This window comes from Solenopsis invicta, unplaced genomic scaffold (genome assembly GCF_016802725.1).
Source record: "Solenopsis invicta isolate M01_SB unplaced genomic scaffold, UNIL_Sinv_3.0 scaffold_38, whole genome shotgun sequence".
Taxonomy (NCBI): domain Eukaryota; kingdom Metazoa; phylum Arthropoda; class Insecta; order Hymenoptera; family Formicidae; genus Solenopsis; species Solenopsis invicta.
Genome location: NW_024105284.1, coordinates 153,827 through 178,976, shown reverse-complemented (window position 1 = coordinate 178,976; position 25,150 = coordinate 153,827). Strand labels below are relative to the sequence as shown.

Genomic DNA, 25,150 nt, shown 5'->3' with positions numbered 1-25,150 from the left:
GGCTCGAGCACCACCTTCGCCTGGGGGAGGTGTGCGGCACTCGGACTGTCGAGTGCCTCGCACCTCTTTTTAGTCGGCGGACTCGTCCGAAGCACAGATGCTCCGGACCACTCCGACAATATCTCTATTACCCCCGTGATGAAGGCCTCACCGACAGAGGCCTCCGCCACGGGAGAAGTCTTCTCCATGTCGATATCGGCTACTGTCCCCTCGGACACACCACCATCCACGGCATGAGCGCCGGGCCGGGCGGAAGGCGGAGGGGTCAGCGGCCGATCTTCTTCAGAGTCTCCGCCCTCCTCCCGCCGTGGAGGGGGGGAGCCTTCTTCCCCGGTCGAGCAGCCGGGGGAACCCGGGTGCACTTCTTACCGCCGGGGCGGTGATTGTGCGCCTTACCTTTGGAGGCACACTCCGGGCAGAATAGCCTATTCGCGCACTCTGCCTGGGTGTGCCCCTCCCCTCCGCAATTGAAGCAGCACCGGGCCTTGTCCACATCGTCAGGACACCGGTGCTGCGTATGTCTCTGGGCCAGGCACCGGAAACATCGCTGTGGGGGTGCCTTTAGCACCTCCACTCGAGCCGCCACCCAGCCCAGGGCCAAACTACCCGCTCGGGCGATCTTCGCGGCGGCGGCGACCGGGCACTGTACTATGACAGAGCCCAGCCCCCGCCGACCGCGCGTCACCCAACCCACCCTGAGGTCCGCCACGAAGCATGACCCGTAGTCGGCGACCGCCGTGGCCACCTCCTCCGGAGTCACCGACTCGTCGAACCCGGATATGCGGATCCCCACCCTCCGCAGAGGGCAAGAGATCCGCATATCCGGGCCACCCGCGACGCGACGCATCTCTGAGGCCAGCCTTTCCGCGGCTGGCCTACTGTCTTCACCGGGGATCTTCAGGAGGAGACCCCCGGTCTGGGCTCGGCGAACTCGCAGCCCATTGCCCCCCTGCGGCGGGATGTCCCCTAGGACAATGGCCGCATCACACCTGCGTAGGAGGCGTCATCCCCAGTCACCGTAATCATCACCGCCGATGACTTGGGGACGCGCCTCCCGATCTTTTTTGCCGCGAGCGTTTTGCTTCGCGGCGGACCTCCACCCTTCTTCTTTTTTCCTTCCCCCTTTTTCTTTTCTGGCTCAGCCACCGAGGGGCGGCAGACGCCGCTGCCCCCGATGGTCGAGCCATAGCACGTTCAAATTCTGGGGGGAACACCCCCCAACCGCCATCCCCCGTGGGGCGGATGGGGGGCGCTCTTCTGCCCCCCTTATCCACTCTCCTCCTTTTCCGAGTGCCGACGACCTCGACCCAGCTCCGATCGCTCGCAGGCGTATCGGGGCCGGGCGTTGCCGCCGGCACGGCGGGGGGCGCGGGAGACTCCTCCCGTGGAGCTCCCGCACTCCCCTTTCCCCCCTTCCCCTTCTTCTTGCCCCTGGCGTCGGTGGGGACGGCGGCCGGAACAGCCCCCGTCTCCACCCGCGCCAGGTGCCTCTCCAGGCCCTCCACCGTCGCCGTCAGCCGCTCCAACGTCCCCAGCACTCGCTCCTCGAAAGGAGAAGAACCGGGGGCAGAGGCGACCGACGGGGGCGGCGGAGGGGAAGGAGACCTTCTCCTTCTCGTCGGTTGCGGGACAGCAGCGGTTGAGGAGGGCCCACTCTGGAGCATGAGGGCGCGTTTTGCCACGCCCAGTTGCCCCCTTAATTCGGCGACCTCGGCCCGGAGGGAGCGAACCTCCTCCTCCCGGGCCGCGGTCGCCGTTTCCTCCTGTCCGTCATCTCGCCCGAAACGGCCCATGGCGTGGTACGCCAGCGTCATGAGCGCCTCCCGGGCGAGATGGGTATTTAATTTAATTCACCCCGACAGGTTGCCCGACAGTGGGCAACCTGTGGAGGCCTTGTTTCGTGCGCCTTCGACCTCCCGGAGCCAACCATTGGCCAGACCAGCCAGGTCCGTGGTCGTGCTCCGGGAGATTACTCCCAGCTGGCGGTCGCCGCTGATCTGGCGTAAACAGGGTCGGGGGGGATCCTGATACGCTGCCGAGGCCTCGTATCGCTCACCCCCGTTCCCTCCTCCTCCGACTCCGAGCTACGTGTATAACGTTAGCTCGGAGTCGGCAGGCCCGAAATTGTTCCAAAGGAACCCCGTAGAGCCGGTCTTCCGCGGCCGCCCCGTCGGACAGTGGGGAGGGGGACCTGAAGGGTCCACTCCCGTCCAAACGGGGTCGGCCACGGGCGCGCCTACTTCTAACTTGAGTCGGAAAGTCGGATCCGTCCCCCGGGACATCCGGGATCCGGACACGGCCCTCCGACTCGTCCAAATCGATAACCGGCTCCAGGTTCCCGGCCATCGCTCCCTCTTCCTCCTCTCGCCGATTCACGTCCGTGGGCTCAGCCCTGAGCTGAGAGAGCCTCTGCCGCCTCCTACGAGGCGGGTCAGCGAGGTCCTCCCCGCTCGAGCCTCCCCCACGGACGCGGATCGGCGTTGATCCCTCCTTCCTAGGTGGCGGTGGCGCGAATGCCACCGTCTTAAAAAATCGGGTTCCTTCGGACCCGATTGCACTGCTGTCTTGTCGACCGCCGCCCGTTTTGCGACGACCGTTGGCCAGCAGGATCGAGTCCTCTCCCGCGGACTTGGCCAGGACTCCGACCCAACGAGCCCTCTCGCCCGGTGTCAAATCACTAGGGGAGGCGTAGCCCTCCCCTTTAACTTACTGAGGAGGAAGAGGACCCCCCGTGTACTCCCCTCCCTCCCAGTCGGAGTCCTCTTCCTCGGACAGCTCTCCTTCGAGCTACTCGAGGGCGAGGAACCGATCGATTGCGTCGCGGGCCTCGGGCCCGAGGCGCTCCCGCATATGCAAGAGCGTCCTCCTGCGCGACTCCCGCGACGCACCAAGACATTCATGAACATTCTCTTCCACAGTATCCCGTTCGTCGGCGGGGCCTGTGGGCACCCCGCGCGACAGCCCGTCGGTTGATATCGACAAGGGGGCACCCGGGACACTAGTCTCCCTTTGCCGGCCCTGGGGTATCCGACCCCCCTGCGCGGTAAGTTACCGATATCTTTGTCCATGTAGTTCATAATTGGGGTATTGTTTCGCGAGGGGAACCCCACCCTCGCCCTGAGGGGTACTACGGGTCGGCGTTTGGGGACCACCGATCCGAGGCGGACCTAATGGACAACACAAACATCACACGCGCCGACCAGGGAAGAACACAAAACGAAAACCGAGTGCACGCAGTTAAGCGCACACCCGGGATAACCCACGATCGACGCGCGCCAGACAATGGACTGCGGCGGGCAACCAGGACCCCCGCCCCCAGCCAGCACCCAGAACGATCCCCCGATCAGCGGCCTCAGCGAGAACCAGCGCCCCCCACGACGATGCCCCCGCGTTAACGAGGAACATCCCCGAGGAGAAACGCCAGCCGTGCCGGAATACGGGTTGCTCCTAGGCCCGAAGGCCCGGTGTCGATGTACCCGGGCTAGCCGGGGCCATTGACAGCCAGCGGGTCAACACGCGGGATTCAGTCACCGACCAGGAGATCGCCCCAGGATTCGGCAGGGAGAAGACGACCCGATCCCCCCCGCGACGAACACTGAACAATTCACGCACCACCAAGGCGTCTGAGGCGCGAAACGCGACACTCAGACGCCGCCTCCTTGATTTTTTATAGAGGTTGACTCCTCGCGACCCGGGCGGTGAAGCCAAGGTCTCCGGTCCATCCCGCACGTAATTTCAGCACGTGATGGATTACGGTGTGTCAGCTCGGGCGCCAGGGTCGCTGAGATCCCTGCATCTACGGCCTATGAGAGACCGCAGACCCCTAGCGAGGTCGGGAAACCGCAGGAACGCCAATTCCTGTATCTAGAGTCGATCCGCAGCCTCGGGAGGCCCCGAAACGACTCCAGACCCCTACGGGATGATGGCAACGATTGACTGCATCTAACGTAGTATTTTTTCTTTTTGGGGTTATCGTAGAATATCCATTTCTTATCCCCCGTCACAACCCGATGTAAAAAACTCTTTCTATGTTGCCTTTGAATCAGCTGCTCGCAAGTGAAAAATCGCCTTTTAATGTTTCTCTTCATGTTTCAATTCATGAGGCACCCAATTGCTTTGGTTGAGAATCATTCTCATGGGTTTTAATCGTACGGAAACTGTTGGTTGCGTAACTTCCAATGATTCTGCAAGCTCTTCTTGCGTTTGACTCGGAGTCAAACGCAAGAAGAGCTTGCAGAATCATGACATCTTCATTGAGTAATGCCTCCAATTCTTTGTCTTCGAATTTTTTTCTTTTCTTTTTTCTGTTTAGAGCGAAGCTTGTCTTCAATGGTGAAATCACCATTCTTGAAACGTCGAAACCATTCCCTACATGATTTATCAGTTGGAGCATTATCACCATAAACTTCTACCAGCATTTGATGCGCTTCAGCTGCGCTTTTCTTCCAATTAAAACAGAAAACTATAACCTCCCGCAAATGCTGCTTAGTTACTACAAAAGTTGACATATTCAACACAATAAAAAACAGGGGTTTTGTATGAACTTAAAGCGATTTGTACTGAATATTATTGACAGATGTCTAACCTCTTTAAAATCACCGGAATCAGCTATCACTATGACACATTTATAACAGCCAGAGCCATCTTTTGAAAACTGACCGAACTAATTTATACTCCCAATATTTACAATAATATTTTCTATTTCTGCCTTTCTAAACATCGACAAGTCTGTTAAATGTATAACTGTAACAGTTATCTAAAAGCTTAGTATCCGTTTTTTTATTTGGCCCATTTTTTTGTTTATTAATATATATTATTTTAGAAATCAATCTTTTATAATAATTAAGTTTAAAATCAAAGGTCTTGATATTTTCCCAATCAAAAGAATGATTTTGTTGTAATCTATGTTCACTAATAACGGATACCTTAGATGTTTCAAGTTTTATTTTGTTTATATGTTCTTTAATTATTATTTCTTTTTGTTTAGCTTACATACAAGGCATTACAATCCTTAAATTCAGTTTGCAGACAACGTTAATTGTTACACTTTGTTTCAATATTCTTGTTTTTGTGTATTTTAACAAACCTCAAGCTTATTTAAGCATCTAAAACCCAACATAACTTCATTTTTATTTAGGGACGCAGATATTTTTTCTGAAATGTCTTTAATATATAAAAGATATTGAAGGCAATACCATTAAATTTAACGCACAACTCAAAGCCGATATTCGAAATATTACAGTCCTACAATTGTAGCGGTTCTTGGATGCTCGAGTAAACAATAACCATATAGACAAGAAACTGATCTCCATGTTTAAATACACACCTCAATTTTTAAAACAGAATGACAACATAATAAACACGCGTGTGGACAAGAAAAATGTAGTGGTTGCAATGGATGAGGAGGATTATTTACATAAAATGCAGAGCCTACTAAAGGATAAAGATACGTATTCCTTGGAAAAAAAGAAACCCAGCACTTAAATTAGAAGAAACCGTAAACAATCTGGTTAAAACATGGCATTCTAAGGGATATATTTCCAAACAGAAATTGTACTCTTTATGGAAGATTGTTTGCTACTAAAAGCTTGTGGACTTCCAAAGGTACATAAACCTAACACTTCTTTAAGAATTATCGTGTTTTTAATAGGAACAGTTTTTTATCCATTGGCAGCTTTACTACAAAACATAATATCGGACAGCATTTCACGGGCGTTGGGTCATGTCAATAATAGTTTTGAACTCTGTAAATTGTTAACGAACAAAAGCATACACGGCTCTGAGGTTTTGTCATCGCTCGATGTAACATCTTTGTTTACCAACGTGCCTTTAAATCTTGCAATTGATGACATTGTGTCTAGATGTTAATTCATCGTAAAAAAGACCAACATTCCGACAGATGAGTTTATTGCAGCGGTGCAATTTGTTTTAACATTAACATATTTTATTTTTAATAATATCTACAAACAAACTTAGGGGATTTCCATGGGCTCACCGCTATCATTAGTGATGCAAGATTTAGAGTCTAAAGTTTTTGAATAACATAAAGATTGATTTATCGTTTTACGTACATTATGTAGACGATATTGCTTTAGCGGCACCTGCTGAAGCAATAGAAAATATTTTAAATGAATTTAACGGATATCACAATCGGTTGCAATACACACTCGAACTTGAAAAGAAGTGTTGATTTTTAATTATCCTTAATTTTTTAGACACTTTAATCAGAATCGTGAACAATACCTTATATATTAACTGGTTCCATAAAGAACTTCTCAGGAAGATATTTATTATACTACTTACACTAACCGATATGTTAAAAAATAAGAACTATTTACAGTATGGTGGGTTGGGCAATTTTACTATTACATTCCGAATACCGTGAGAAAATTGAGAATTTTGTATAAATATCTTAATTGATAATGGCTACTTATTGCAGTTAATTTTTAATAAAATCAACACTAGAATTAAAAAATTAATTAATATTAAACTGAATAACAGATTTCATGATTTTATCGACGAATCTAATACGTTCAAGGAAAGGAAAAAGTTTTTGCTCTTTCTATATATTAAAGACATGTCGAAAAGAATATCTGCGTTTCTAAACAAAAAATGAAGTTATGTTAGGGTTTAGATGCTTAAATAAGCTTAACAGGTTTGTTAAAGTACATAAGGACAAGAACATTAAAACAGAGTGTAACAACGTTGTTTACAAACTGAATTGTAAGGATTGTAATGCCTTGTATGTAAGCCAAACAAAAAGAAACTTGAACAAGAATTAAAGAACATATAAACAATATAAAACTTGAAACATCTAAGGTATCCGTTATTATTAAACACAGATTACAACAGAATCATTCTTTGGATTAGGAGAATGTCAAAATCCTTGATTTTAAACTGAATTATTATAAAAAATTGATTTCTAAAATGATATATATTATAATAATAAACAAAAAATGGACTAAATAAAGAAACGGATATTGAACTTTTAGACAACTGTTACAGTATTATATTTAACAAATTTGTCGATGTTTAGAAAGATAGAAGTATTATTGTAAATACTTAGCAGAATATTCGCTTTAAACATAGGTCATGCTTGCTCCGCTGCATCAAAAGTAATTAGTCTCCCTTGTCAGGCTGATCAATAAAAATCTCTACGTTGTATAAGTTATAAATGACCAGGGTTGAATATGTTGTATAACATGAATGACTCTAACGACGAATTGTAAATCTAATTATTTACACGGAAAATTTCTATTTATTGAAAACGGTTCTTTAACGCTCATAAATAATGTTTTCTCTCATGCTGTCTCGAAAGTTGTTTGCGTTTGAATCTTGTTTTAAATAAGTACTGCTGTACATATTGCGTCGTTAATGTAAAAAATTGTTACACAGTGAAGAAGTTTCCGTAAAGTCGAAACGTTTGTGTTGAATTATTTAATTAAATTAATACGTTTTATATTAATATCCAAATAGGTGACTTCCGTTTCCGGTAACGAGAGTGATAAACGTGTGCTTGTAAGGTGTGTTTGGTGAGATTGTGTTTTCTGAGAAGAAGGAGGGCAGGATTGGAGCGCGAGGGAGTAAGGGGACAGAGGAGTAGCAGGTGGAGTTGGGAGAATAAGGGATAGGGCAGGGGTAAGGGAATAGTGAGACAGGAGTGATAGTAGGGTTGGGACGGGATTCGGAGGTTAGACGGGAGAGCAGGTATAGAGAGCAGAGAGGAAGCAGAAAAGAGGGAGGGTAGCGACATCGGTCGGTAGAAGTGAGAAGCATAACAGGAGAGAGTAAATGCAGTTGCGGGAAATTTTGAATTGGAGTAACTCTTGAGTAACCAACATATTAACTTAGTATATAATTTTATTTTTTCACATTTTTTACATTTATATAATGATTTCACAAATAAGCTAAAAAATATTATTGAACTTAATTAAATTGTTTTCTTAGATTGAAAAGTGTGATCATTTCAAGTATATAAAGAGTCATACGTTTTATTTACATAAATATTACAAAAAAAAAATAACCCGACTGCAGGTAAATAAACTTTCTGAATAGGGAAAGTCGGCAGGTTAGAAGAAAGACGAGATGGAGGAAGGAAAGGAGGGAGGAAGGAAGAGGGAAAAGGAAGTAGAAGGGAATGGTGAGGAAAAGAGAAGAGTGGGAAGGCCGAGCAAGGCAGAAAGTCTAATGAGGTATACAGGGTGAGTCATTTTAATCTATGGACTCGAATGTCTTCCAAATAACGGTATCTACAAAAAAATGGTTTAGATAAAAGTTGACCAGGACAGAGGGGGTCATTCAATTGTACCATTGGTTTTGACCTTGAGGTCAATTTTGAAGGTTATTTCAAGGTCACGGTTTTTTTAAATGGGACACCCTATTTTTGACTGCGGATTTCGAAAGAGCGGAAAATTTTACATCAAACTTGTCTCATGAAAAAATTGTTTTTGCGACCTTGGAAAGTCAAAATGAAGGTGAAATGCCTGAAAAACGATCTGGTGTACTTTTTCTGAAATGACGTGGTTTTCTGGGTAACACAAATGTGCATAATGCTTAAACAAAGTCAATGAATTGTAAAAGTGTTAATCACTTTGACTAGCTTGACCTTGAGGTCAATTTTCAAGGTTGTTTGAGGCTCATAACGCATTTTTTGATTAGTAAATCCTATTTTTGACCGCAGAACCTGTTTCTTGATAATGGGCTCTTAAACAATGGCACTTTTTATATCAGCATAGGGATTTTTTAGTTTTTTGACCTGACCTTTTGAAGGTCATATCAAGGTCATATCAAGGTCAAAATCACTTTCATCTTACTTTTAGCGTTACCCGGAAACAACGACGTGGACGTAGTATGTTCTGTTTCCTTTAGGGTGCTTGATTATCGTGAGTCCCCTTGCCTCTCACGTCGGGGTGCTTGATTATCGTAAGTCCCCTCGCCTCTCACTGACACTGTAATTTAAATGAATTACCCACGGAGTAATTGTTCAAAATTACCTCCGTTGGCTTCGAGGCATAACTGCAATCTGTTTTGAAAACTATCCACAGTTCTAAGCAGGGTAGCTCTAGGAATGGCTGCACAAGCTCTACGAATGCGGTCCATAAAATCATCTCTTGTGGTTGGTCGTTCAGCAAAAACAACATTTTTCAAGTATCCCCATAAAAAGAAATCAGGCGACGTCAAATCTGGTGAGCAAGGAGGTCATTCAACTGGACCCCTTCGTCCAATCCATCTGTCATTGTAACTGGCATTTAAAAAGGCACGTACAATGAGTGCATAATGCGGTGCAGCACCATCTTGTTGAAGCCACATTCTTGCTCTTGTTGCTAAGTCAACATCTTCTAATAAGCCTGGTAAGTGATCTCTTAGCAACGATAAGTAACTGTGTCTATCAACGTTCTCTTCAAAAAAATAAGGTCCAATCAAATAACCATTTACAATGCCGCACCACACCATAATACTCCATCGATTTTGATGATCTATTGGCCTATACCAGTGGGGATTAACATCTGACCAATAATGGCAGTTGTGTCTATTAAGTTGTCCGTCACTATAAAATTTAGCCTCATCTGAGAAAAGCACATACCTAAAAAAATTTGGATCATCGTGTAACATTTGTAAAGCCCACTGGCAAAAAGCAATACGCATCAGATGATGATTAGGCTGTAAAGCCTGCGTAAGAGTGATGTGGAAAGGGTGATAATTTAGAGCTTTTAAAATTCTAACAACAGTTCTTTGTGCTATACCTATTTCCCTTTCAATCTGGCGAGTACTAACATGAGGATTAAGGTGAAGTATTGCTAAAATAGTTACAGTTCGCGCATCATTTTCCTCATATTCATGATGTTGACGTTGACGAACAAGATGTCCATTGCGAGCTCTTTGGACTAAACTATTGTCAGTATTGTCATATCAGTTGGATGTCGCCTTTCAGGAAAACGTTGAGCATAAGCCTTGATGCTGCATTGTAATTGCTATGACACTCCCCTAAAACTAATATAATATCAACAATCTCAGTAGGACTATAATCAGCCATTCTGGAAAGGTAACTTGTGAATGTAATTACCTACATACCCTGTATGTAATTACCTACATACCCTGTTTGGAATTTTTTAATTTAAGCAACTTTAAATAGTAAATTTTTCAATTATGCAGAAGTGAGTAAGAAAGAAAAGGAATAAAACTCTATTATAACAATAATTATAAATCTTAAATCAAACGTAATTGTTTAGTTTTTTTTAATCGTTGATTATTAGCATTAGGTATCGCAGTACTGTCAGCTACTTGCAACTTTCGGCCGGATTTTTCGACGCACGCCTATTGCTCCCCTCCCACCGCTTGCGCCTTAGCAACGGCGCCGCCGGACGGCGTAACTAAGGAGCGCGATACATCGTCTCAGGACCGTGCGTTACGCCGTCCGGCGGCGCCGTTGCTAAGGCGCGAGCGGTGGGAGAGGAGCAATAGGCGTGCGTCGAAAAATCCGGCCGAAAGTTGCAAGTAGTAATGTTTAAGCATTATGCACATTTGTGTTACCCAGAAAACCACGTCATTTCAGAAAAAGTACACCAGATCGTTTTTCAGGCATTTCACCTTCATTTTTCACCTTTCCAAGGTCGCAAAAATAATTTTTTCATAAGACAAGTTTGATGTAAAATTTTCCGCTTTTTCGAAATCCGCAGTCAAAAATAGGGTGTCCCATTTAAAAAAACCATCGTGACCTTGAAATAATCTTCAAAATTAACCTCAAGGTCAAAACCAATTGTACAATTGAATGACCCCCTCCGTCCTGGTCAACTTTCATCTAAACCATTTTTTTGTACATACCGTTATTTGGAAGATATTCGGGTCCATAGATTAAATTGACTCACCCTGTAGATCAAATAGTGCGTCGCTGCTAGAATTGCTCAAAAGAGGAGAGAAAAGGAAGGGTGAACAAGGGGAGTAGACTAGAGTAGAGGTGGGAGAAATCTTTAAAAGAAACAATAAGATAAAGAGATTGCCAGTAAGACAAGAAGAAGGAGGGCTAAGGAAGATATTAAGGGAAGTAAGGGAAGGTTTTAAGGAAATGAAAAACGAATTGAGAGAATTGAAGAAAGGCAGGGAAGAGATGAGAGAATGGATGGAGGAAATGAGGAAAAGACTAGACAATTTGGAGAGAAGAGTGGAGGTTATAGAGAAAAGTAGGGGAAGGGTGGAGAAGGAGAAGGGAGGAAGGGAGAAAGATAAAGGGGAAGAGATAGAGCAGATACAGATAAGAGGAAAGGGTGAGATGAAGGAACTGGAAGAAAGGATGAGGAGACTAGAACTAGAAAGGGAAAAGAGGGAAAGGGAGTAGAGGAAGAGGAATATAATTATAAAGGGGATAAGAGTAAAGGAAGAGGGAAAGGAGGAAATTTAAAAAAGAGAGGTAGAAAAGATAGTACAGGCAACAAGGGCGGTAGCGAGAGTGGAAGGGGTGAGGAGGATATGGAATAATGATAAGGGGGGAGGGGTCATGGTATGGGTGAAATTTGCGAGTGTGAGGAAGAAAATTGATGTGATGAAGGGAAAGACGAAGCTGAGGAATAGGAAAGAGTGGATCGTGGACTAAACGGAAAAAGAGAGAAGGATAGAGTGGCTGATAAAAAGGGAGGCAGAAAGGAATAGAAAGAAAGAAAAGAAGATAAGAGTAGGATATATGAAGATGTGGATCGAGGATAAATTGTGGATATGGGATGAGATCAAAGATGAATTAAGGGAATTGAGGGGAAGAGATGTTAGAGAGGAGGAGAGGGGGGAAAAGGAGAAAAAGAGAAAGAGGTTTTTTAGTAGGGGGGTGGGGTAGGTGAGGGGGAGAAGAATGGGATTAAGGGAAATGGAAAATATGATAGAAAGAGGAATAGAAAAAGGATGGACGGTAAGGAATACAAAATAGGTTTTTGGAATGTAACAGGCATGGAAAATAAAGAAGAGGACTTTAGAGAGAAATTGAAGGAATGGGATGTGATGTTTTTGAGTGAGACATGGTTACAGAAGAAAGGATGGGAGAGGGTGCAAAGATGGTTACCGAAGGGATACGTTTGGGAGGTGCAAGAAGCGGGAAGGAAGAGCAAAAAAGGGAGGGCAATGGGGGGAATGTTTATGGGGATAAGGAATGGGATAGAAAGAGAAAAAGAGAATAGGGAAAGGAGAGAGATGGGATTACAGGTGAGTGAAGTTAACTTAGGCGGAGAATGGTGGAAACTAGTGGGTGTATATGTGAATGGGGATCTAGAGGAAAAAACAAGGCAATTAAGAAAGTGGATAAAAAAGAAAGAGGAGGGGTAAGTATATTAATAGGGGGGGATTTTAATGCAAGAACGGGTAGAGAGGGGGGAGATATAGGAGAGGAGGAAGACGGAGGAGTAGGGGTAAGAGTGAGAAACTCAAAAGATGGAAAGATGAATGGAGAGGGAAAGAAATTGTGTGGTTTCTTAAAGGAGTTATGATAGTCAATTCTGAACGGATGCATAAAGGGAGATGAGGAGGGAAAATGGACGTATACTGGAGGGAAGGGGGGACTGTAATTGACTACGTAATCGGGAATGAGAATACTAGAGGAAAAGTGATAAAAATGAAGGTGGAGGAATGGGTGGAGTTTGATCATCAGCCATTAACTGTATACGTGAAGGGAGGAGGAAAAGATTAGGAAAAGAAAAGAAAGAGAAAGAAGAGGGGTGTGTACGGAAGAGGGAAGGAAGAAATTTGATGAATACGTGGGCAAGAGGGATAGTGTTTTGGAGGGGGTTGAGGAGAGTTGGAGGAAATTGAAAAAGAGAGTGGAAGAAGCATTGGAAAAAGTAGAGAGAGAAGAGAAACAGGTGCAGAGAGGTTGGTGAGACATTGAATGTAGGAGTATGAAAAGAGAAGTAAGAGAGGAGTTTAAAAAATGGAAGAAAAGAGGAGGGAACGGGGAGAAATATAAGGAAATAAGGAAGAGATACAGAGAGTATTGTAAGGAAAGGAAAAGAAGGGAACGAGAAAGATGGGAGAGGGAATTGGAAGGTGTAAAAACGGAAGAGGATGTATGGAGGATAATGAACAGGGGGAGGAGAAAGAGAGTCACGGAAGGGATCGAAATGAGGGAATGCGAGGGACACTTTAGAAAAGTGTTGGGGGGAGTGGAGTGGAGAGTGAGAAGGGAGGTGAGGGGAAGAGGAGTGGAGGAAGATGATATCAGTAGGGAAGAAATAGCAAGGGCAATAAGGAAACTGAAGGAGAGAAAAGCGGCGGGAGGGGATGGTATTATAAATAAAGTATGGAAATTTGGGGAAAAAAATAAAGGAATGGTTGTGGAAAATATGCAACAGAGTGTGGAGAGGAGAGGGGTGGAGGGAGGAGGTGGTAGTGCCGTTAGTGAAAAAAGAGAAGAGGGAGAGGGTTGAAGAATATAGAGGGATCACTTTAACACAAACGGCATACAAGGTGTACGCAACGGTACTTGCGGAGAGATTGAGGGAGAAGGTGGAGAGGAAGGGGATACTCTCACCGAGTCAAACGGGGTTTAGGAGAGAAGTAGGCACGATTGATCAGATCTACGTATTGAACTATCTGATAAACAAGAGGGTGGCGGTGAGAAAAGGCAAGATGGTGGTGCTATTTGTAGACTTGAAAGCTGCGTTTGACTCGGTGGATAGGGAAATTCTCATTGATGAGGGAGAGGGGAGTTAGAGAAAGTTTGGTAGTGAGGTGCGAGGAGGTACTGGAGGAGACCATAAGTAGAGTGAGGATGGGAGATAAGTTAGGAGAAAACTTTTGGACGGGGAGAGAGGTAAGACAGAGGTGCCCCCTGAGCTCATGCTTGTTTAGGCTGTTGCTGGCGGATTTAGATGAGGAGTTAGAGAGAGAGAGGGGCGGGAGAGTGAGGGTAAAGGAAAGGAAAGTATACTCGTTAGCGTACGCAGATGATGTGGCAGTGGTTGCAGAAGAGGAGACAGGGATGAAAGGAATGGAAAGGATTAAGGCATTGGAAAGTTATATAGAACGGAAGGGATTAGAGATCAATGTGGAGAAGACGAAAATAATGAGGTGTAGAAAGGGGGGCGGGAGACAGAAAAAGATGGTATGGAAATGAAAAGGAAGAGAGATAGAAGAGGTGAGAAAATACAAATACCTAGGTTATATAATGATGGCAAATGGGGGTCAGAAAGAACATATAGAGGAGAGAGTTAACAAGGGAGCAGTGGTGATGAGAGAAGTGTGGGGGATAGGAAAGAGGAAGTTTGAAAAAGATTGGTCGAGAAGGATATGGTTGTTTGATAGATTGGTTTGGACGATAATGGGATATGGAGTAGAGATATGGGGCTGGAAAGAAAGAGAGAAGGCTGAGAGGATACAGGACTGGTTCTTGAAGTGGATTGTGGGGGTTGGGAGGTACACTCCGGGGTACATGGTGAGGGAGGAAATGCAGAGGGAAAAGTTGAGGGGGAGGGCAGGGTTGAGGGCATGGAGCTATGAAAAGAAACTGGGAGAGGGAGGGGGAGGAGAGCTGGCGAGGTTGTGTTTGGAGGAAATGAGAGACAGGCCGAAGGTAGGAAAAGTGATGGGTAAATGGGAAGAGGAAAGGAGAGATTTTTATGAAGAGAAGAGCTAGAGCCTAATTGAGATAGAAAAGATGAGAGAGGGAGGAGAGCTGAGGGGGGAAGAAGTAGTGGCAAGAGAGAGTAGGTGGCAGGAGGAGGAAAGATGGGAGAAAATTAGGGGCTCTAGATTTAACATATGGTATGGTAGATTGAAAGGTAAGGGGCTGCCAGAGTACCTAAAGAAGGGATGGAAGGAGCAAAGATGGCAGAGAGTGGCGAAGTTTAGGCTGGGAGACGGGATGATGGGAAATAGATATTCGGATGGGGACGAGGAAAGGAAGTGTAGGATATAGGGGGAATGGAAACTTGGGAGCACGTATAGGAGGAATCCACAAATTGGGGGTTGAAAAGGGGATAGCTGAAGATGGTGGAGGAGGTTTTGAGAGAGGACGGGGAAGGAGAGATTTGGATGAGGAGATTAGAGGAGATGAGGGAGGGAGGAGGGTGGTTGGGTGTGAATGAGAGTGTGGAAAGAAGAGAGGAAAATGCGGCGGAAACGGAGGTCCGAAGAATGAGTGTGGATGTATGGATGGATGAGTGATCTTTCTCTCTCTCTTTCATGTTTTGTATAGGATGCGAGGAATAAAATGTTTAAATTTTGTAAGCGGAGCGGAGGTCCTCAGTGTACTCCGCAAGGAATAAAGTACCTTTATGTATGTATATATATATATATATATATATATATATATATATATTATATTTATATATACATATATATATATATATATATATATATATATATATATATTATATTTATATATGGGGCATTCTCCGTCAAAAAGGCCACCCCTGCTGCCCATTTCAATTTTTGAGATAAAATGTTCAAAAAGGGCTTAAAATTTTCGTTGAAATGTCTATTTTTCGATGCCGTTTGGCCTTTTGGAAAATTCAAAATGGCGGACCTAATATCACGGCTAGAATGAAAAAAGCCTTTGAAAAAATACGTAATAACGTGAATAAATGTGCAAGATATGACGTAGCAGAGGTCTAATCCTTATGTGTAAGTGTGTGAGTGTGTGTGTGGGGGGAGGTGGAGGAGGGGGGATACGCGCGCTCATACGCGTGCGTGTATAAATGAATCACGTAAAAATCCTTGCTCAACATGGTCTGGCTATCAAGACATTTGCATACAAAATTTCGAATCATTTCATTATCCTTGTCCTGAAAAAGTACGTCACAAAAAACCTACGGTACAGAAAATATTGTTCTTTAAAAAACATTTTCTCCACAGAATAATAGTAAGATTACTTAAAATTACTTTGAAACTTATACTATACTTATATTCCTCTTTTTGAGATAGTTGATCTATATTAGTCACTTTAACTCTTATGTTTGGAATGCTTGATTTACGCGAATCCCTTAGCCTCTCACATTCGGAGTGCTTGATTTAAGTGAGTCCCCTTGCCTCTCACATTTGGGGTGCTTAATTTACGTGAGTCCCCTTGCCTCTCACATTCGGGGTGTTTGATTTACGTCAGTCCCCTTACCTCTCACATTCGGGGTGCTTGATTTACGTGAGTCCCCTTGCCTCTCACATTCGAGGTGCTTAATTTAAGTCAGTCGCCTTGCCTCTCACATTTGGGGTGCTTGATTTACGTGAGTTCCCTTGCCTCTCACGTGTGTACGTGTGTGCGTGTATGTGTATGTGTGTCTGTATATGTAGATAGATGTTTCATGAAATATTTTTTTATTTTTATCCTATATTTCTTACTTTTGTTCTCATAACTGCAATAATATTCCATTTGTATCATTGGAATACCTTTTGATTAGTACTTTATTCTCGTCCACAACTATAAACCCATGATTTTTAAGAATTTGCGGTACAGACGGTGCAGTTTCAAATCTTGATTTACGTGAGTTTCCTTGCCTCTCACGTGTGTACGTGTGTGCGTGTATGTGTATGTGTGTCTGTATATGTAGATAGATGTTTTATGAAATATTTTTTTATTTTTATTTTATATTTCTTACTTTTGTTCTCATAACTGCAATAGTATTCCATTTGTATCATTGGAATACCTTTTGATTAGTACTTTATTCTCGTCCACAACTATAAACCCATGATTTTTAAGAATTTGCGGTACAGACGGTGCAGTTTCAAATCTCTTCTTAAGTTTTCTTTTTACCTTCTCATGGTCAGTTTTTTTTAAATAAAAAATCTTTATGTTCTTGAAATGTTTTTTAGCCCAATTAAAAAGAACTTGAGATGTTAGTATTGCATCCTGTGGTTTAGCAACAAGACTTGTTTTGTATGCCTCTCTTTTGAAAGTAGCACCAATGCCATCATAAGCACTTTTACCGTGAGCAGTCGCACTGTAATGCCATTCTGCTTGAATATTGAAATCATGTTTATGATGCACTAAGTTAGCAATCTGAAATTTATTTTTAAAATGCTGTTTCGCCCCATCCGTCATGTATAATACTCTTTTAAGATTTTTGATATTTTTTAAAATCTCTGGAATTAATAATGTTTGTACAGTGTAAACGGCAGCGGTATCGTGTTTTAAACTCTCTAATAAAAATACATTACTCTTGTGCTTCAATTCAGAATTTTCTTTATAATAGTAAATAACAGGAAACACAGTACACTGATCATTGTTGAAGTGAAATGCTTGTGAGGCATTTTGACAAACATATGAATAGTTTTCAGAAAAATCAAACATGACAATTACTTCATCTTCACAAAGATTCTCTTTTTTTTTTGAAATGAAAAGCATTTGTTGTTTGGCGATAAATGAATGAGATTTCAGAATTTGTAATTTGTTGCATAACTCGTTTATGAACTCATCAACTTTTAACTGTTGCGTTAATAGAGTTGATCGATCAGTTCCGGTCCATAAAGAACATTGAACATGGGAAATGCATGAATCGTCCAATAGTTTAGAAAGCTTTGTAGAAAGCTCGGTAGTACCTGGGCATTGATCACATTTATCAAGATAGCAATCAGGATTCGATTCCTTACATATAATTTCATTCAAACAATCTTTATAATTGGAAAGTGGCTTGTCTATATTTTCTGTTAGTTTCCGTACATCAATTGCATCAATCATTAACTTGACATTTTCATGGATTGTGCAAACACAAACGCTGTTTATATGACTATTATAAAACTCAATTACTTTTTCAACAGTAGTTTGCGGTAAAACTTTCCCAACTCTTTTAGTAGTATCAGCTAATACGTCATGGTTGAATTTCAATTCCTTAGATTTTTTTGCTAACTATCGTGATGCACCAAATTCTTTCACTATTTTTCTCACACTCCAAGACGACGGAGCTATAGTGAGAATTCGCACCCTTAAAGGATCATTGTGTTTCAAGGTGGAAAATTTTTGTTTAAGACCATCAAGCATTTCTTCCAGTTCAATTTCTCTAGGTGATCGAATGTTATCTTCATTATAAGAAATCTCTGAGTTATCAATATCCATTGTTAATGAGCTTCCATCACATTCCATATTTGTGACACAATCATTAGATTCATCTAAAGACATATCAACATATTCAGTCCTACTTTTTTTCCTACATGCACAACAAATTTTAGAATTAGTCGGTATCTCAGGAAATTTGTCCCGAATGAATTTTGGTATCACTCGTAAATCTTTACCACAATGTCCTTTTTCACCAAGTTTCTTGAATGGATTCATACATCTATCTGTATGAGATTTAGCCGACATTTTTTATTTTGGATGTGGTACAGGTAAGAGATAGTTGGAATAATTGTAGAAAAAGTAAAAGTCGATAAAGAAGAGACGAAAACGTGAGTTGAATATTCTATTTAACATATGTAACGTTACGCCTTTCCGCCGCCGAACGCAACGCGTAAGATCAAACACGCGCGCGCGTTCAGCTAAGCATGCCGCGATCACGCGCTACCATGCGTGCCGCGCGCCGCGCTCGGCAAGCGTCCCTACTCCGGCCGGCCCCACCACGCGCGCTGACTAGTACTTACGACCGCGCGGACTGCTATATAAGCCGGCAGCGAGCAGCCGAGATCAGATCACTCCGAGCCACCGATCTCAAACCTACTCCGCTTCTGCGCCGGGTATTCTCGACGCTCCTTAGCTTGGGCATTCTCAAGCACTTCCCGGAACGGGCATTCTCGTTCTAACTTTCTCGCGACGGGAATACTCGTCGGTCCTAACGGCTGGGAATACTCGGCCAATCCCATCCTCCGTTCCGCGACGGGAATACTCGTCGTTTCCGTGGCTGGTTATTCTCGGCCAACAGGAACCGCCCGTCCCGCAATTCCGTTCTCGGGAATTCTCGAGACCCGCACCACCGTCGGGGATGCCCGACACCGTTCTAAGGCTCATTCCGCAAACTTGTTCCCTACGGGGTGACAACACTCCGCAGGGAGAGACCGCTTAGGTCTCTACCGTCGACCGCACTCGCGTATCGCGGAACCGTTCGCTGCACCGAGTACTACCGATTCCGCGTATCGCGACCGACCGCCGCGCGGGCCAATAACGGCCCGTTTAACTGTACGATAAGTTAGCCGCTTCGCGGCCCTCCGATCATTACTTCCGAGCGCTTGGGCGCACAATTCCTGTCCGTTCGTTCCGGAGCTCCTGGAATCCGCTCCGTTTAAATAGTAAGTACGCCGCGAATACATCGTGACCGTTCTCTTAGTTTCACGCGGGCCGACGACCGCGCAATTAAGCACTCCCGTGCCGTACTACTAATCGCGGAGTTCCTAAGATACGTACTCCTAAGTGTTTTAGATATTAAGCGTACCGCGAATATATTGTGACCGATCTCTTGATGTCACGCGGGCCGACGACCGCGCAATTAAGTGCCGCAATACTATTCGAGTAGTTCAGTATTACCCGATAACACTATCGGATCTGTATCATTTCATTTTTGTACTAAAGCATAGCCAAATATATTTAACCTCTTTCGTTTTCACTACCAAACCACGGCGTTATTATTGAATACGAACCCGGACACCCGGCGAGCACATCCGAGCATCCTATCCTGAACCTAAAATCCCGTAACCGACTCCGAGAAAGTACCAGCGTTACACATAAAAAAACTTATTGATTGACTGAATTGCAAACTATAATTAATTAACTCGATAAATTCTGTGACTAATAAATGTATTGTGATGAGGTTCTCTAATCCAAAACAAGACGAGAAAATTTGAAAAATGAAAAAATATTGCTGTGCCTTTTATTCCATATGTGTAATTTTTTATGTACGAGATATAAGCACTGCCACATCCATCTAGTGGCGATACCGCGTACTACTTGCAGGTGTACGACTTTAAAGATAGATCTTTTGGGTTCATGCAGTGAATATGTCGTCAATATATTCGATTGACTTGTTCGCTATCGACTGTCAATCTTATGTATTTTGATCAACAGATGCTGCTGCATTTTTACGTGATGTTTGCTAACACTATTTGCAATAAAAAAACTGCTTGGCGTTTGTTAACAGTCTGTCATCAATATGTTCGACATTTGCTTACTGTTAACCACTCTGTCATATATTTTACCAAGATTATTGCATATTAACAAAAGTGTGCTACCATAATTGACTATAACAAAGTATGTTTTCTGTTTGCGGTTTTTCTACTAACTAATCTGTTGCCAACATTTGCAATTGTAAAAAATGTTATGAGGGATAATATAAGTTTCAAAGTAATTTTAAGTAATCTTACTACTATTATTCTGTGGAGAAAATGTTTTTTAAAGAACAATATTTTCTGTACCGTAGGTTTTTTGTGACGTACTTTTTCAGGACAAGGATAATGAAATGATTCGAAATTTTGTATGCAAATGTCTTGATAGCCAGACCATGTTGAGCAAGGATTTTTACGTGATTCATTTATACACGCACGCGTATGAGCGCGCGTATCCCCCCCACCTCCCCCCACACACACTCACATACACTCACACACTTACACATAAGGATTAGACCTCTGCTACGTCATATCTTGCACATTTATTCACGTTATTACGTATTTTTTCAAAGGCTTTTTTCATTCTAGCCGTGATATTAGGTCCGCCATTTTGAATTTTCCAAAAGGCCAAACGGCATCGAAAAATAGACATTTCAACGAAAATTTTAAGCCCTTTTCGAACATTTTATCTCAAAAATTGAAATGGGTAGCAGGGGTGGCCTTTTTGACGGAGAATGCCCCATATATATATATATATTAATATCCAAATAAATTTTTACTTGTCTTATTGGTCTTACTTAATAATTTATGTTTAAAATTATTGACTTTATTATTTTAATAATTGACGCTTTATCTTCAGATAATGACGAACATAATCAATTTTTGTACACTTGACTATTTTGAGCCCAATTGAGGAGAGAGGAGACAATAAACTTTATTTATGCATTTAATTTACTCTTGTTTCACTAAAGAGGATCCAATAGTGAATCGAAATGACGTTTTGATATTGTTAATAATAATAAATTTTATTATTTGTACGCACAAACAATGATTGATTTATTTAGCCAGAGATTCTTTGTATTTTATTAATTTTAATAATTTACTTGTATAAAAAAATATTTTGGCGCATAGATATAAAAAGTCATCATGTATGTATCTGTCTAAGATTTTATTGTTAAATCAATTTTTAGTGTACCTTTTTATACTAAAGAGGAGTCTGTGAAATCAAAATGCCATACGCTATTTGTGGTTAAATATTAAAGACACATTACTTTTGTAACACCTAATTATTTGCTTATTTTATTTTTTTTATATATCTATTGTCTATTGTATATTATTTTTTTAAGCAATAAAAATGGTAACTTGTTATTTATAGATATTTTCTTTATAAATATATTAATAAATATGTTGATAAATATTGATGTGGAAATAATTGAAAAGCAATTGTTTATAATTGTTTAAAATTTATGATTGAAATATTGAGTTGGAAAAAAGTTTGTAGCATTTTTCAATACATAACGTTTGAACACATTTCGCCCGTAGATGAAACATATGACATATTTATTCTGAAAGGTGACGTTTCACTACGCTTTCTTTATGATTTATTGGTAGGTTTATAAATTTTAAATATGCTTACATTGAAAGAAAAAAATAAAAATGGAGAAAGATAAGATAATCATAATGTATGAAAATAAAGTAATCATAATCAGTACAAAATTACCTTTTCAAAAAAGGTAAAAAAAGGTGCCAAGTGTATGTGCGCGCATCTCAATTTTTTTTTCTTTAAAACTTAAGTAATATTATCTTTGTATTTTAACAGAAACATTTTTTTATGCTAACTCATAAAAAATATGTGAAATCTTTAAAATAGTGTTAATTATAAAGAATATATATTATAATATAAAATCAAACCAAACCAAAATAGTAATGAATAAAACCAAATATAATACTATCAAAAAGAAGTGAAATGAAAAATATTCTGAGTAAATTTATTACCGAATATATATTATAATATAAAATCAAACCAAACCAAAATAGTAATGAATAAAACCAAATATAATACTATCAAAAAGAAGTGAAATGAAAAATATTCTGAGTAAATTTATTACCGATGGGGTGGGAGTTTTATGACCACCTTGCAATTGACCGCCAGTCACTTACAATGTTAAACAGTGGAAAAATTCTAGGCACCGACTGCTTTAAATGGCTGTGTCAATCGCAACGTGGTCAAACTGGACACTCCTGTACCGATAAGGAGCAAATTATGTGACAGATAAAATCAAAGATGGACAAAATCTTTAGCAGCAGCGTAATTGGCGCGCCCGTTTTTTTGGTATTTTTTTATTATTTTTTATAATGCTATAGTAAATCACAAGATTTGAAAAATACATTAGATGATGTTTAATATTAAATGTAATAATAAATATTGTAAAAATTTAAACTAAGCTATTCTGTACATTCAACAAGCTTATCTTTATGTTAAATTTACCTAATAATTTTTCTAATTTAATATTTTTTAGCATACTTTTATAGCATCTTTTTATCTGAATTTGGATTAATTTTGTTAAATATTAATAATATTAGGACTATTCCAATCAATGCCAGTATTAAAAATTGATTTAATCATTATTTGACAAATCTTATAAGTAATGATTAAAGTTAGGTTATATTTTTAATTGATATGTACATATATGTGTGCATGCGCGCGCAAGTGTGTGTGGGTGTGTGGGTGTACGTGCGGCTGTGTGTGTGTGCGTGCGTGCGTGCGTGCGCGCACATGCGTGTGATGTAAGTCAATATACACGCATCCATACACACACAGTTTATTTTACTATTGTTACTCCTTAAATAACAAGAAAAATAGAACCATCATTTTATGTCTAAATTGAAAAGATAATTATTTCTAAATTTTATACCAACAAAACGAGTGCGCCAAGTACGCTGCTGCTAGAGATTTTGCCCATCGTTGATTTTATCTGTCACACAATTTGCTGCTTATTGGTGCGGGAGTGTCCAGTTTGACCACGTTGCGATTGACCACAGTTTTTTAGAGCGGTCGATGCCTAGAGTTTTTCCACTGTTTAACATTGTAAGTGGCTGGCGGTCAATTGCAACGTGATCATAAGATTTCCACCTCATCGGTAACAAATTTATTTAAAATATTTTTTATTTTACTTCTTTTTGATAATGTTATATTTGCTTTTATTTATTACTATTTTGGTTTGGTTTGTTTTTATATTATAATATATATTTCTTATAATTGGCACCATTTTAAAGATTTCACTTATTTTTTGTGTTAGCACAAAAAAATTTTTCTGTTAAAATACAAAGATGGTACCACTTGAATTTTTAAGAAAAAAAAATTTGAGATGCGCGCACGTATACTTGGCATCTTTCTTTTTATCTTTTTTTGAAAAGGTAATTTTGTACTAATATCACGCGTTTTGTGGTGTTAAGTAATATGTATTTTTTTTGTTATAAAAGACATGATTTTAACTTAGCAAGATTGTGTAGAATAATGTACTACGTGAGACACTCTATAGTATGTAATAAAATTTTGCAAGAGATCTTTGTACAGGATTTTTAGTCTACTTCATAATTTTAGGCTTTTTTTCCTAAAAAATTAAAAACTGTTTTAATTAAATTTATATGTAAACGTATATGCTATTCCAATCATACGTTATAAAGTTTTATGATAGTTTACAAGAACAAAATAATAATATATGTTTAGATGCATTGGTGTATTGCTCGTATTGGTGGTATATATCATTTGTATATGTTTAAAGGGCCTAGCGGAATAAGTATGCTGAAAGTCACGGCTCTCTAGTTGGCCTTTTTTTCTTATATAAAAAGACGCTTGTATACCAAATTTTAGATTTTTATATGGAGACGTGTAGAAGAGCGAAAAACGATTTTTTTACATTTTTACGATTTTTATGTAGTAACGATTCAAACAAAATTTTGAAAAAATTCTAAAAAATTAATTACATTTAGACATTAATAAAAACATTTTTTACATTTTTATTTGTTTTTGGTGCAAATTTTGATTATAAAAAAAATGAAAATGAGACTTAAACATTTTTTTTCACCTTGATTTCGTTGATTGACCACCTTGAAAAAATTACGTGTGATTTCTGTTCCCAACTCCTACAACATATTTTTTACAGATTTTTTTAAAAGGTGGGCCCCAATGAAAAAAATTAAAATAACATTTTTTTGTTAATTTTTTTCAAAAAGGTAAATCGTTTTTATTTGATCTTTAACGTTTTATTTGTTTATAAAATTTCATATTAAAATATTTTGTTGATTACAAGTTGAAAGTTAGTGATCGCAAAATTATTTTTCATATTTATGAAATTAAAACCTTTTGTTATGAAATTATAAAAACTTCTAGCGGAACGGCCATATTTACACGCTTGTAGCAGTAAACAAACTGACGCGATCAAGGTCAATTTTGATCAAGGGGCTCTAGTAGTGCCAACTTAAAGTCTTCCTGTCCGGAACGCAGTGTGACAAACTTAACCCTTAAACACACCGATCCTGTATACGGAAACACATTTTTGGGTCTGGGAGACTTTTTCAACTTTGAGAAGCTATAACTTTGATTACAATTAATATTTTTCTACGATTTCCTTTTTTAAAACGAAAGTTCAAAATCTCAGGAGTGTGACTGCACAATCAGCATTGCCGAAAAATAATTTATTGTAAAATTATAAAAAAAAACCATTAAGCAAAAATGAGAAATTGGTCAAAATCCACTTTTCCTTCAAAAAATGATATCTTTGCAACAAAAAACGTTTAAGGACTTTTAAATACGGTGTTTTAAAGCTAAAGAGTCACACTTTCAAAATAAAATTTGGCAAAGTCATTCCTTTTAAAAAGTATAATTAAGTAACATGGAGAATGAGGTATTTTTAGGCATCTAAAAATCCACTTGAAAAAAAAAATCATCTTTGCAACAAAAAACTTTGAAGAACTTTACAATACAGCGTTTTAAAGCTAAAGATTCATACTTCAAAAAAAAATTATATTATTGTCATTTCTATTAAAAAAATGTACTTATGTAACAAGGCGAATGTGAGGTATTTTTGATTAAATCGTGTCTAAAATTGAAAATTGATGTGTTTCATGATATATTTTGGAAAAACTCCATTTTCTA

At 40.7% G+C, this 25,150-nt stretch overlaps 1 protein-coding gene and 1 long non-coding RNA gene across 4 annotated transcripts in view; both read left to right on the top strand.

The window, feature by feature from the left end:
- Positions 1–25,150, top strand: part of LOC105197967 (WD repeat-containing protein 81) — a 190,097-nt gene that overhangs the window by 24,667 nt on the left and 140,280 nt on the right. The gene's annotated exons all lie outside the window — the stretch shown is intronic.
- LOC120359953 lies at positions 3,813–5,426 on the top strand. The gene is made up of 2 exons (XR_005576677.1): positions 3,813–4,163; positions 4,231–5,426. It is a non-coding gene; the product is annotated as an uncharacterized LOC120359953 (long non-coding RNA).